The 12,236-nt window shown below is 34.7% G+C and overlaps 1 pseudogene; it reads right to left on the bottom strand.

Annotated features, from left to right (window-relative positions):
* Nucleotides 1–2,065: 2,065 nt before the first annotated feature.
* On the bottom strand, nucleotides 2,066–2,907 carry LOC132022337 (Y-box-binding protein 1-like; annotated as a pseudogene).
* Between the last annotated feature and the right edge of the window lie 9,329 nt (nucleotides 2,908–12,236).

Raw genomic sequence — 12,236 nt, 5'->3', positions numbered from 1 at the left:
CACTGAGCCATGCAGGCGCCCCAGAGAGCCTCCATTTTTTATTGTACCTCATTAATAGCTTTATTTATTTCAACTTGGTTAGATTTTAGTTCTTTTATTTCTCCAGAAAGGGCTTTTATATCTCCTGAGAGGGTTTCTCTAATATCTTCCATGCCTTTTTCGAGCCTGGCTAGAACCTTGAGAATTGTCATTCTGAACTCTAGATCTAACATATTACCAATGTCTGTATTGATTAGGTCCCTAGCCTTTGGTACTGCCTCTTGTTCTTTTTTTTGTGGTGAATTTTTCTGTCTTGTCATTTTGTCCAGATAAGAGTATATGAAGGAGCAAGTAAAATACTAAAAGGGTGGCAACAACCCCAGGAAAATATGCTTTAACCAAATCAGAAGAGATCCCAAATCGTGAGGGGGGAGAAAGGGGATAAAAAGAGGTTCAAAAAGGAAGAAAGAAAAAAAAGAAAAAAGAAAAAAGAAGAAGAGAAAAGAATTTTAAAAAGAAAACGAATAAAGAAAAATATAAAAAATAAAAAGTATATATATATTAGATAAACTAGTTAAAAAAGAAAAGGTAAAAGTTAAAAACAATTTTACCAGAAGGTGAGAAAAAAAAACAAAAAATGAAAAAGAAAAAAATTAAATTAACTGCAAGACTAAAAAAAATCACAGGGAAAAAGCCATGAGTTCCGTGCTTTGCTTTCTCCTCCTCTGGAATTCTGCTGCTCTCCTTGGTATTGAAACCGCACTCCTTGGTAGGTGAACTTGGTCTCGGCTGGATTTCTTTTTGATCTTCTGGGGGAGGGGCCTGTTGTAGTGATTCTCAAGTGTCTTTGCCCCAGGCAGAATTGTACCGCCCTTACCAGGGGCCGGGGTGAGTAATCTGCTCAGGTTTGCTTTCAGGAGCTTTTGTTCCCTGAGCGCTTTCCATAGAGTTCTGGAGGACGGGAATACAAATGGAGGCTTCCTGGTCTCTGGCCTCAGTGCACCCTCAGAGAACAGCACCCAGTTACTCCCGTCTCCTTGACCTCCGGCTGTGATCCAAGCTCACCGAGCTCACTGTGACCGGTTCAAGGTAACACCGAGCTGTGAGCTTACTGTCAGCTCTGTCTCTGTAGCCGGCTTTCCTTTTCCAATACCCACAAGCTCTGCGACACTCAGACACCCCCGATCCTTCTGTGACCCTGCAGGACCTGAGGCCACGCTGACCCTGCGTGGGCTTCGCCCCGGTTTAGCCCTGGAGCAATGTCCCTCAGCGGAAGAGACTTTTAAAGTCCTGATTTTGTGCACGGTTGCTCCGCCGCTTGCCGGGAGCCGGCCCCTCCCCCCAGGGTCTATCTTCCCATCGCTTTGGATTCACGTCTCCGCCGGTCCTACCTTTCAGAAAGTGTTTGTTTTTCTGTTTCCAGAATTGCTGCTGTTCTTCTCTTCGATCTGCCGATGGATTTGCAGGTGTTTGCAATCTTTAGATAAGCTATCTAGCTGGTCTCCTGCTAGGTGAAGTAGTCTCAGCCTGCTACTTCTCTGCCATCTTGACTCCTTCTCCAATAAGTTAATTTTTATTACAAATTTAAAAATTAAGTTGTTAAAGATCTCAATTTGTCCAGATATGAAAGATTTTTTTAAAAAAAACTTTAAAGGTGTATTGAGGAAAAAAAAAGGAGGAACAGTCTTAAAAAATAATACAACATATTTGCCATTACCAAGAAGAAACATACTTAGGTAGAGTAATAGAAAAACAACCATGCTGCATAGATAATGCAGATAGTCTTAGTTATCTGGTCAGTGGGCAAAAAACAGCACTCATGGTTTATAGTTCCCATCAGTTGTTCAGTTCTTATTGCTGGAATTTCATGTTCATTTCTTTTTGTTGGATGACTAAACCCTAAACTGGATGATGATAGCAATGTTAATGGTAAGCCAGCCTTTATTCAAGCCTCCCACCCACATTCCACATCTTGCTTTGAGAGTGGACACAGCTGTGTGGACATAGATGGTAAATGCACTGCTTTGTTCTCCTTGACATCTTATGGTTTAGGGTTTTCTGAGTGTTTCAGTTTTTCTGAGAAAACCTAGGGTTTTCTAAGTTTTTCTGAGTGCAGGTAATTGAAGTCACTGTGGTACTGACTTTGAAGTGACTGCTGACATTGGGTCTCATTGCCTTGATTTTCCTTATCTTCTTCACTGCTGTCCTTCCTAGGCTATTTTGGCTAAGAGGACCCCTGCAGAATCCAGATCTATAACCAACATACACATTCTATTTCATTGGTCTACCTTGTTCTCCTGCACCCTGGTTGTCAGCTCCCTCCATCACCCCTCCCTTTACAGTAGGGTTGGAATACTATAGTCAACACCCATGGGGTCTCTGCAGGTAGAAAGTCAGCAACAACTATCACCTGAGGTAAGACAGGACTATTGGGCCTGGCCTTCCAGAGTACTCTTGGATGCTGCATTCTTTTCCCCATGTTCACTAATCTGGTTATCCAGATGGCAGTTGCATGGAGGATCCCTGGAATATGGATATGAATTGGGTCTATACAAGTGACAGTCTGCTACATGTTTACTACTTTAAACTGGAACTCCACTAGGATCAGTAACATTTGCTGTCTCCACACCCTTTTCTTCTTCAGCAGCATCAGACTCCAGTCTCCCCATCTCCTACGCTTCTGGGGTTATTCTTTATGACAGCCTTGTGTACAAATGCATCTTTCTTGGTATCATATTTATTGATGAAACTATATCTGTTTCTTACACTGAATCATTTTACTATCCCCAAAACCTTAGTTGCAGTGATCTTGTCCCTACCTATAGTCACTGCCCATGTGCCATCCCCTGGACTGCTCTTCACTGTGCTGCCAGGTTTGGTGTCTCCATCTGTTGCTGGGTGCATTTGGGTCACAGCCTGGCTGCTCATGGTTGGCTTGATCATCACTAGGGTCACCTGTGGTAGCTACAGCTCCTCCTGGGTGTAGTAGAAACTAGAAATGGCAGGGATGGGGCTACTGTCAACTTTCTAAGGTCCCTATTCTATACTCCCACTGCCTATCAAATTGAATGGCTTGGCTTTTAAAGTTAGGTGCTTGTGGATTTAAACTGCACTTCTTCCTTGTTTCTTATACACCTAATTACTGTAAAATAGGAATAAAACAGCTATTTTTTTGTAATCTTATAAAAACAAAATTAGAAAATTAACTTAAAACTCAGTAGAGTTGCCATGAATTTAAAATGATATCTCAGATAATAAGTAATATTTTCCTTAAATTTCCTGTGAAAACTTAAAGAAAGAACTTTAATAGGAAAATAACTTCAAATTTTAACTTTCAGTTATTAGCATCATTAGATCCTTATTTTGACATTAAGAAAAAAAGTGAAAGAGAAGCAGCATAAATGAAGATGCTGAAGGGCTAACATGAAATATCAAGTCAGTATTACAGATATATGTGGCAAAAAAGAAAAGATTATTAACAATTTCTGATCAACTCAAGTGTGTGAGTCTTCCTATCACACAACCACTGCATTTTTCATTGCTAGAGGAAGAGATACTCAAATTTCTAGAGCTGCTTCTAATTTCATCACAAAATGAATCCCATTATTATTTCCATTTCTGATTTAATTTAGAAATTAAGTAAGAAATAAAAGATGATAGAATGCAGCAAATCTTGAATCATGGGAAGATTCACAGCATAATTTTTCTAGTTAACAAAAATATAGAGAGCAAATATAAAAACTTACCAAATATAAATGTAGATACATTATAAAAATCCAAAGTAAGTCCAAAGATAGAAAGTACTATATTTTTAATCAAAAAATGAAATGAATTAGATAAGATGAAAAAAAATTATGTTTATGAATATGTCCAAAAACACTGCCTTTGGAAAGATTAGTACACATTAATAAAAGTACAATGTCAGAAAGTACAATGTCAATGTTAGTACAAAAGTACAATGTCAGAAGGAATGGGCATTAGAAAAGCTATTAAACTATTTGCTCCCTAAAGATGATCAACATGTTGTTTTTATATATTATTTCTTTCAAAGCTTGGAGAAAGTGACTATATATATATATATATATATATATATATATATGGCACCAGAGCATATGAACTTCTTCAGAATTTAAGGGGGGGCTTGATTTACCACCTCATTTTTTAAAGATTTTATTTATTTATTTGAGGGACAACACAAGTGGGCTCGGGAGTGGGAGGAGTGAAGCAGAAGGAGAGGAGGAGGCAGACCTCCTGCTGAGCAGGAAACCTGATACCAGACAGATCCCAGGGCCTGGATCTGAGCTGAAGGCAGATGCTTAACTGACTGAGCCACCTAGGCACTCTTGCCATCTCATTTTATTAGCTGAAACTAAAATCAGAAAATACAGTGTGCAAGAATATGTTTAGAACAACTCAGTTTTCAGTTTAGATCCCATGATTTTAAACAGAGTATTAGTAAGGCATGTGAAAGGTAACTGTTCATTCAGAATAAGCAGGACTCTAAAAATGAAGACCTAGAACACTCTTAGAAAATATATTATAGCCTGAGGAAAAATAAGAGTACCTTAATTAAAAAAAAAAATACCTTACTGCTCATAATGATTCTCACACAACTGTGCATTCATTTTCAATTACAAAGTATTTGATAAAAATATAAAAGGAAGCCCTTCAACCGACGAATGGATAAGGAAAATATGGTCCATATACACTATGGAGTATTATGCCTCCATCAGAAAGGATGAATACCCAACTTTTGTAGCAACATGGACGGGACTCGAAGAGATTATGCTGAGTGAAATAAGTCAAGCAGAGAGAGTCAATTATCATATGGCTTCACCTATTTGTGGAGCATAACAAATAGCATGGAGGACATGGGGAGTTAGAAAGGAGAAAGGAGTTGGGGGAAGGGGAGATGAACTATGGACTCTGAAAAACAATCTGAGGGGTTTGAAGTGGCGGGGGGGTGGGAGGTTGGGGTACCAGGTGGTGGGTATTATAGAGGGCACGGATTACATGGAGCACTGGGTGTGGTGAAAAAATAATGAATACTGTTATGCTTAAAATAAATAAAAAATAAATTAAAAAAGAAAAAATATAAAAGGAAATCATAGCTGTTTCTGCTAGTAGTGAGATACAGCTTCAATAATCATTTACTTAGCTTAGAATCACTAGCTGATGCAATAAAATTAAAACATAAAATACATATATTTTTAAAAATGTAAATTATCAATATCTCCCTATCATATAGGTTTTCTTAGACTAGAAAACCTAACAGAATGAACATAAAAATACTAGAATCATAAAAAGATCGACATGTGTAAAAATTTCTTAAAATACACATATAAAATGCCATAGAATTTTTATATCAGGAAATAAACTGAGACGACCAAGGAAAAAAATTCTCCAATATAATAAATGGTAAAGTCAAACTACTTAGAAATAAAAATTAAAATACACATAGCAAATAGAAAAAGGAAATTACATAAACATAAGTCCAAAAATATCAACAAATAAAAGTTAATAGAGTATTACTGGGAAGAATGCATTAATAACAAAAGTAAGTCTGGTATTTTAAGCTAGGTTTAAGGTTAGTACAATTCTGATAGAAGTTCTAATAAGATTGGGGGAGATAAACTAAAGTTTTTATAACAAAGTGCTAAAAATTAAAATTAGTGAAAATTAAAGACATGAAGGGGAACAACAGTCTTAGAACTTTTGATTGAAACATTACTAAAATAACTTAGGAAGCATTCTGTAGATCAAATAATCGTAAATTATTTCATCAAACAAAATAATTTGTGAAATACTATATATATCATGTTTCACAACTGAATTATGATGTCATTACATTAAACATAGCTAAATGAATTTCAATTCCATAGAGATTTGAAACTCACATTTACTATTGAAAATAAAAGAACTTGAAGAATTTCTTTATGTAGTACATTTTTTCCTCCTCAATCTTAGTTTTTCTTCTCTCTCACAGATATGATGATTTAACACATTCCTATGTTTAAAAGTTTTTTAAAAATTATCTAATATGCTAGGCAACAAAAATATGAACATTGATAGACTTCTGTGTGTGTATGTATGATTATATTCATATGTAATATTATTCTAAGATATTATTATAATACATAAATTATCTATAATGTATTAGAGATATAATTCTCTATAATTAAAAAACTCAATATTCAAAACATTTTATGCATTTAGTTAGCACATTTTAAAAGTACATATTATGAAAAAATATTAAGTGTAAAAATGTTAGATTTTGCTTAATATATCTCTTTAATGATGTATACCTAGATGAATATTATGTTATACTAAAAGTAGACAAACTCTAACATCAGTTTGATTTTTTGAATCAACAGAAATGCCTTGCTTATAAAATTAAAAATAAGAGAATAAAACTTCTATAACAGCAAAACACTCAATATTTGAATTTCTGCCAAAGACATAAGGCATATCACATAGATCATTAAAATTTTTTAGATGATTAATAACTAGCTTAAAGCTTGATTGGGGGCTTCAGTTTTACTGAAAAAAATCATGTATGTAAAGTGATTTTTCATTTCTTAGAATCTCACAATCTAAGTTCTTTTTTTTTTTTTTTTTTAAATTAATTTTTTTTTTTTTAAGATTTTATTTATTTATTTGACAGAGAGAGATCCCAAGTAGGCAGAGAGGCAGGCAGAGAGAGAGAGGAGGAAGCAGGCTCCCTGCTGAGCAGAGAGCCCGATGCGGGACTCGATCCCAGGACCCTGAGATCATGACCTGAGCAGAAGGCAGCGGCTTAACCCACTGAGCCACCCAGGCGCCCTCACAATCTAAGTTCTTAAGAAGAGTAACAATATTGCTTCACCAATTTTACCCAAGGTCTATTAACTTCAACCATTAGTCTTTTTGTGTGCAGTGCTCCTGCACCTTAGCTACACAATGAAATCACCTAGAGAGCTTACAAAATCCACTGTAGTCTGAGTCACATCCCCAGAGATTTTGACTATTTTAGTAAACAACCAAGGAGTTGCAATCTTTAAAAACTTCCCCAGTTATTCTAACATGAAGCCAAGGCTGAGAATTGTTACACTCCTTGTTTATAACCAATGCACACAGAAAGGTTGAGAAAATTGGAATATTGATTAATTCAGTATAACTTGCAAATGCCATAGTTGAATAACATTTTTATTTTAATATATTTATAAATACTCTGATATAGAGAAATGTTAAATAAAGCATATTGTCCATTTATATAATACATTATTATACAAAAATTACAAGTGAGGGAGTATGATCAAACTATAATAAATAAAAAGTACATGTTAAAAGATTTTAAAATATTTGCCTTTGGGACATAGGAATTTGAATAACTTTGATGGAAGGTTCTATTACAAAAAAATCCCTACCTTCCTTTTTTTTTTTTTTTTAACCATTAAGAAGGCTCATTGGTTATTATAAAAATAATCTGATTAAATTAAAAACTATAGGTCATATAGAATGTAAAGATTGGCTCTATGGGCACAGACGATCAGGAAAAACAAAAATAGAGTGAGTGTCATTTAGAGTAAATAAACCTAGGAAACTTACCTAAGTATACAGTTTTTAACTTGTCAAAAATATTCCCTAATTAGCCTGCCTCTTCCCAAATAATCTTAACCAAAGGAACATATACTTTACCTAAATTTATGCTTTTTTTACTTTTCTAAAACATTACAAATATAATCTCAGCAAAACATTAGTGTTTCAGGTTGTTTTTAAAATTCCTCTGAAGTCCTGGCTTAGTTGGTTAAGCATTTGACTCTTGATTTCAGCTCAAGTCATGATCTCATGGTCCTGGGATCAAGCTCAGAGACCAGTCCTACCTTGGGCTCCTTGCTCCCAAGTCTGCTTGAGAGTCTCTCCTCTCCCTCTGCCCCTTCCTGCCCCTGCTCATTAGCTAAATAAATAAATAAAGTCTTTCAGAAAAATACAAAGTAAATAAAAAATAAAATTATGTCAATCTATATAATATAGAAGAAAATTAAAATAAATAACTGAAACTTATTAGGAATTTTATATCTATTTTTCCACTTAATTACTTTCAAATTTTATAGACAAAATCTTTATAATTAAAAGATTACAGTATGTTTCTCTAGAAACTAATTAAATGGAAAATTTTTATTATGAATCTTATGTTTAGTTCTGGTTGATGTTTCTAAATAAGATAGAAATGGCAAAAAAATAATAAGCCTTATTACAAATTGACTAAAAATATATGTATAATGCAAGATTACTTCCCATTCACCTTATATACCTGTACCTCCATCCTCAACTCTATTTTATGGCACTGGACACTGAATTCAGATTCTTCTATCATATGTAAAATAAATAAAAAATAGAAAAATAAAAATAAATAGATAAATTAAAAGTTTATTTTATTAGATGAGACAAATCACAGATATGGGTATGGCTAAAATCTTACAACAATGGCTATCTTTTCTTTTTCTTTTTTTTTCTTTTTAAAGATTTTACCTATTTATTTGACAGACAGAGATCACAAGTAGGCAGAGAGGCAGGCATAGAGAGAGGAGGAAGCAGGCTCCCTGCTGAGCAGAGAGCCCGATGCGGGCAGGATCCCAGGATCCCAGGATCATGACCTGAGCCAAAGGCAGAGGCTTTAACCCACTGAGTCACCCAGGCATCCCTAATGGCTATCTTTTCATGAATGATTTTCAAACTGTAGATCAGGTAATACATTAGGGGACTGTAAAATAAGAACAACTTTGTAAACATGAACATTATAAAAAAAATGAAATAAGAGTAGAACATGTGTATACCACATATTACATTGGTAAAGTGGACTTTAATGAAATGCTTTTTCAGATTTTGTATGTTTATTTTAGGCTGTGATATATAATGTGTATCTTAAAGTATTTTTGAACCAGACAAGTTCATAAGCCATTGACCCTACCTAGAAGATATTCCCCAGCTAACTTTCCAGTCAAACATAATATTGTATCCAAAATGGATTCTGCTTCACTTAGGTTTGCCTTTGATTTTTATCTAATGACAACTTGTTAATGAGAGAGATGAAGACAGAGGAAGAAGAAGGTAGGAAAAAGGAGAGGAAAAAGAAGGAAGAATCGGTAGCACGGGAAATATGAACTTATAGAATTCAGTCTGAATCACTAATTCCCAAATTGTGGACCCCCATGTATAGACATTTTCATTGTTGTTCTTTTCAGTTTATTATCTTACACTTAATAACTCACTTACTGAGAAACAAAGTGAAACAATAACATACGGCCCTGGGTTAGTTTACCATAAACACCAGTAACTTATTTGTTCCACCCTCTTCCCCAGAAGGAAAAAATATTGTATTCCTGATTTTCAAGTGAGGAATCAGTGGCATTAGAGAGTTTGCAGTTTCATGTATTTCAGGGTTGAAGAGGTGGAAGAAGATAGTCTTACCCCATAGCGGTACTCAAGAGATGGCAAGCCTGCCTGGATTACTATACAGTCGTGCATGTTCACATAACAGGCTGGCTGCAATACAAATTTTCCACTGCAAATTCACTATCAAATTAAGATGAATATGATTTTTTAAATGTTGTCTGTGTGTGTGCATGCGTGTGTGTGTGTGTGTGTGTGTGTGTGTGTGTGTTGGAGAAAGAGAAATGAGTATGTACTTTGTTATATGAGAACCCTCCATTGCAAGTTTGGGCTTAGGTTAAATAATCCTCCCGATTATTCACATGTCACATAGTTGTATGCAGATTAGTCTATTTAAAAAACAAGATATTAGATGCATACATATTTACAATGGTTTTATCTCTTTGTTCGACTGTCCCCTTTATGATTATATAATGCCCATATTTCTTTTTTTAATAGTCTCTGTTTTAAAGTCTAGTTTGTCCAAAATAGGTATTGCTTTTCTGGTTCTCGCTTGACATCCACCTGCATGATAACTATTTTACCACCTCCTCACATTCAACATGCAGGTGTCTGGTCTAATATAACAAAATAGAAAACCCAGAAATCAACCCACAGCTACATGGTCAATTAATCTTTGACAAAACAGGAAAGAATATCCAATAGGTAAAAGACAGTCTCTTCAACAAATGCTATTGGAAAAACTGGACATTAAAATGCAAAGGAATTAAACTGGACCACTTTCTTAACACCATACACAAAAATAAATTCAAAATGGATGAGAGACCTAAATGTGAGATAGGAAACCATCAAAATCCTGGGGGAGAACATAGGCAGTAACCTCTTTGACATCAGCCATAACATCTTCTTTCTAGATATATCTCCTAGGGCAAGTGAAACAAAAGCAAAAAAAAAAAAAAAAAAAAAAAAAAACTATTGGGACTTCATCAAGATAAAAAGCTTCTGCACAGGGAAGGAAACAATCAACAAAACTATAGAATGGGAGAAGATATTTGGAATGACATATCTGTTGAAGGGTTAATATCCAAAATATTTGAAGAACTTGTAAAACTCAATACCCCAAAAATGAATAATCCAATTAAAAATGGATAGATTATATGAATACATCTTTCTCCAAAAAAGACATACAAATAGCCAACAGACACATGAAAAGATACTCAACGTCATCATCAGGGAAATACAAATCAAAACTACAATGAGCTATCATGTCACACCTGTCAGAAGGCTAAAATCAACAACACAAGAAACAACAGGTGGTGGTGAGGATATTGGTGGGAATGCAAACTGGTGCAGCCACTGTGGCAAATAGTATGGAGGTTCCTCGAAAAGTTAAAAGTAGAGCTACCCTGTGATCAAGCAATTGCACCACTAGGTATTTACCCAAAATATACAAAAATACTGATTCAAAGTGACATGCACCCTGGTGTTTATAGCAGCATTATCAGCAATAGTCAAATTATGGTAAGAGCCCAAATGTCCATGAACTGATGAATGGATAAAGAAAAAACGGTGTATATATACAAGGGAATATTACTCACCCTTAAAAAGAATAAAATCTTGCCATTTACAACCAAATGGATGGAGCCAGAGAGTATTATGTTAAGGAAATAACTCAGAGAAAGAAAAGTACCACTCATATGTGGAATTTTATAAACGAAACAGATGAACATGGTGTGGGTGGGGGGAGGCAAACCATAAAACAGACTCTTATCTATAGAGAATGAACTAAGGGTTGCTGGAGGTGGGAAGGGGATGGGTTAAATGGGAAACGTGTATTAAGGAGTGCTCTTGTTGCAATGGGCACTGCGTGTTATATGTGAGTGATGAGTCACTAAATTCCACTAATATTACACTATATGTTAACTAACTGGAATGTAAAGGAAAACTTGAAACAAAAATAAGTAGTTCATAGTTCATCTTAAAAAATAAATTAATGCAGAATGCAAGAAAAAAAACAGGAATAGAATTAAAGTTGCTTAATTGTCTCCATTTTTTAAACATTTTTTTAGAAATCCAATAAAGAATGGGTAGGGTATTATATCAAGGACAGTATGTTCTGAGGGTTCCTAAATTCACCCCACTTAATACTCCCCTGCCATTTTTCTCACGTCTGAGGATTTTTTTCACCTTTTCCTAATTCTGCAAGACACATTGTAGGTTATAAAGAAAGGTTTATCTCCAGTGACTGTGTCACCTTGTTCATTTATGCCTTGATCCATGGCCTTCGAATATTTATTATAATAGTTGTAGATGGTAACATTTCACAATAATTATCAATAGGGAAATTGTCTTAAGAGGGAAAATACATCACAATGCTTCAAAGCCCTATTTCAACAACATGTTGATCACTAATATAGCTAATTGATCTGTTTTACTACTGGTTTCCGTTTCATTTATACTTAGGAAAAAAATGAGGGATGAATTATTACAAGTAATTACCAAATGTTATCTTTGCATTGTGGTAGGTACTGTAAGAAACACAGGCAAAGACAAAAGCTAAGTTGTCTCTTTTCTCAAGCTCCTTAGAGTCTAATAGTTTTCTCTAAAATACAATCAAATAATAATAGTGTTAAATAGAAAGTGGTGAAGGTTTGCATTTTCACTAATATTGTGGACTACCAATCTACAGTGATTATTTTCACTGATTACATTTCCAAAGGAATGGGATTGTATATCAAAGAAAACATTTAAATGGGCAAAACTCTGAGACTACATAGAACTGATGAGAGAAACTAATGAAAGGATTTATGAAAGATCCAAGAAGCCCAGAGACTCGTAAGAATTAACAAGCAGAATAAATAAGATGAAATTTACATTATGGCAAT

This window comes from Mustela nigripes, chromosome 7 (genome assembly GCF_022355385.1).
Source record: "Mustela nigripes isolate SB6536 chromosome 7, MUSNIG.SB6536, whole genome shotgun sequence".
Classification (NCBI taxonomy): Eukaryota; Metazoa; Chordata; class Mammalia; order Carnivora; family Mustelidae; genus Mustela; species Mustela nigripes.
This window is presented reverse-complemented; position numbering and strand designations above follow the sequence as displayed.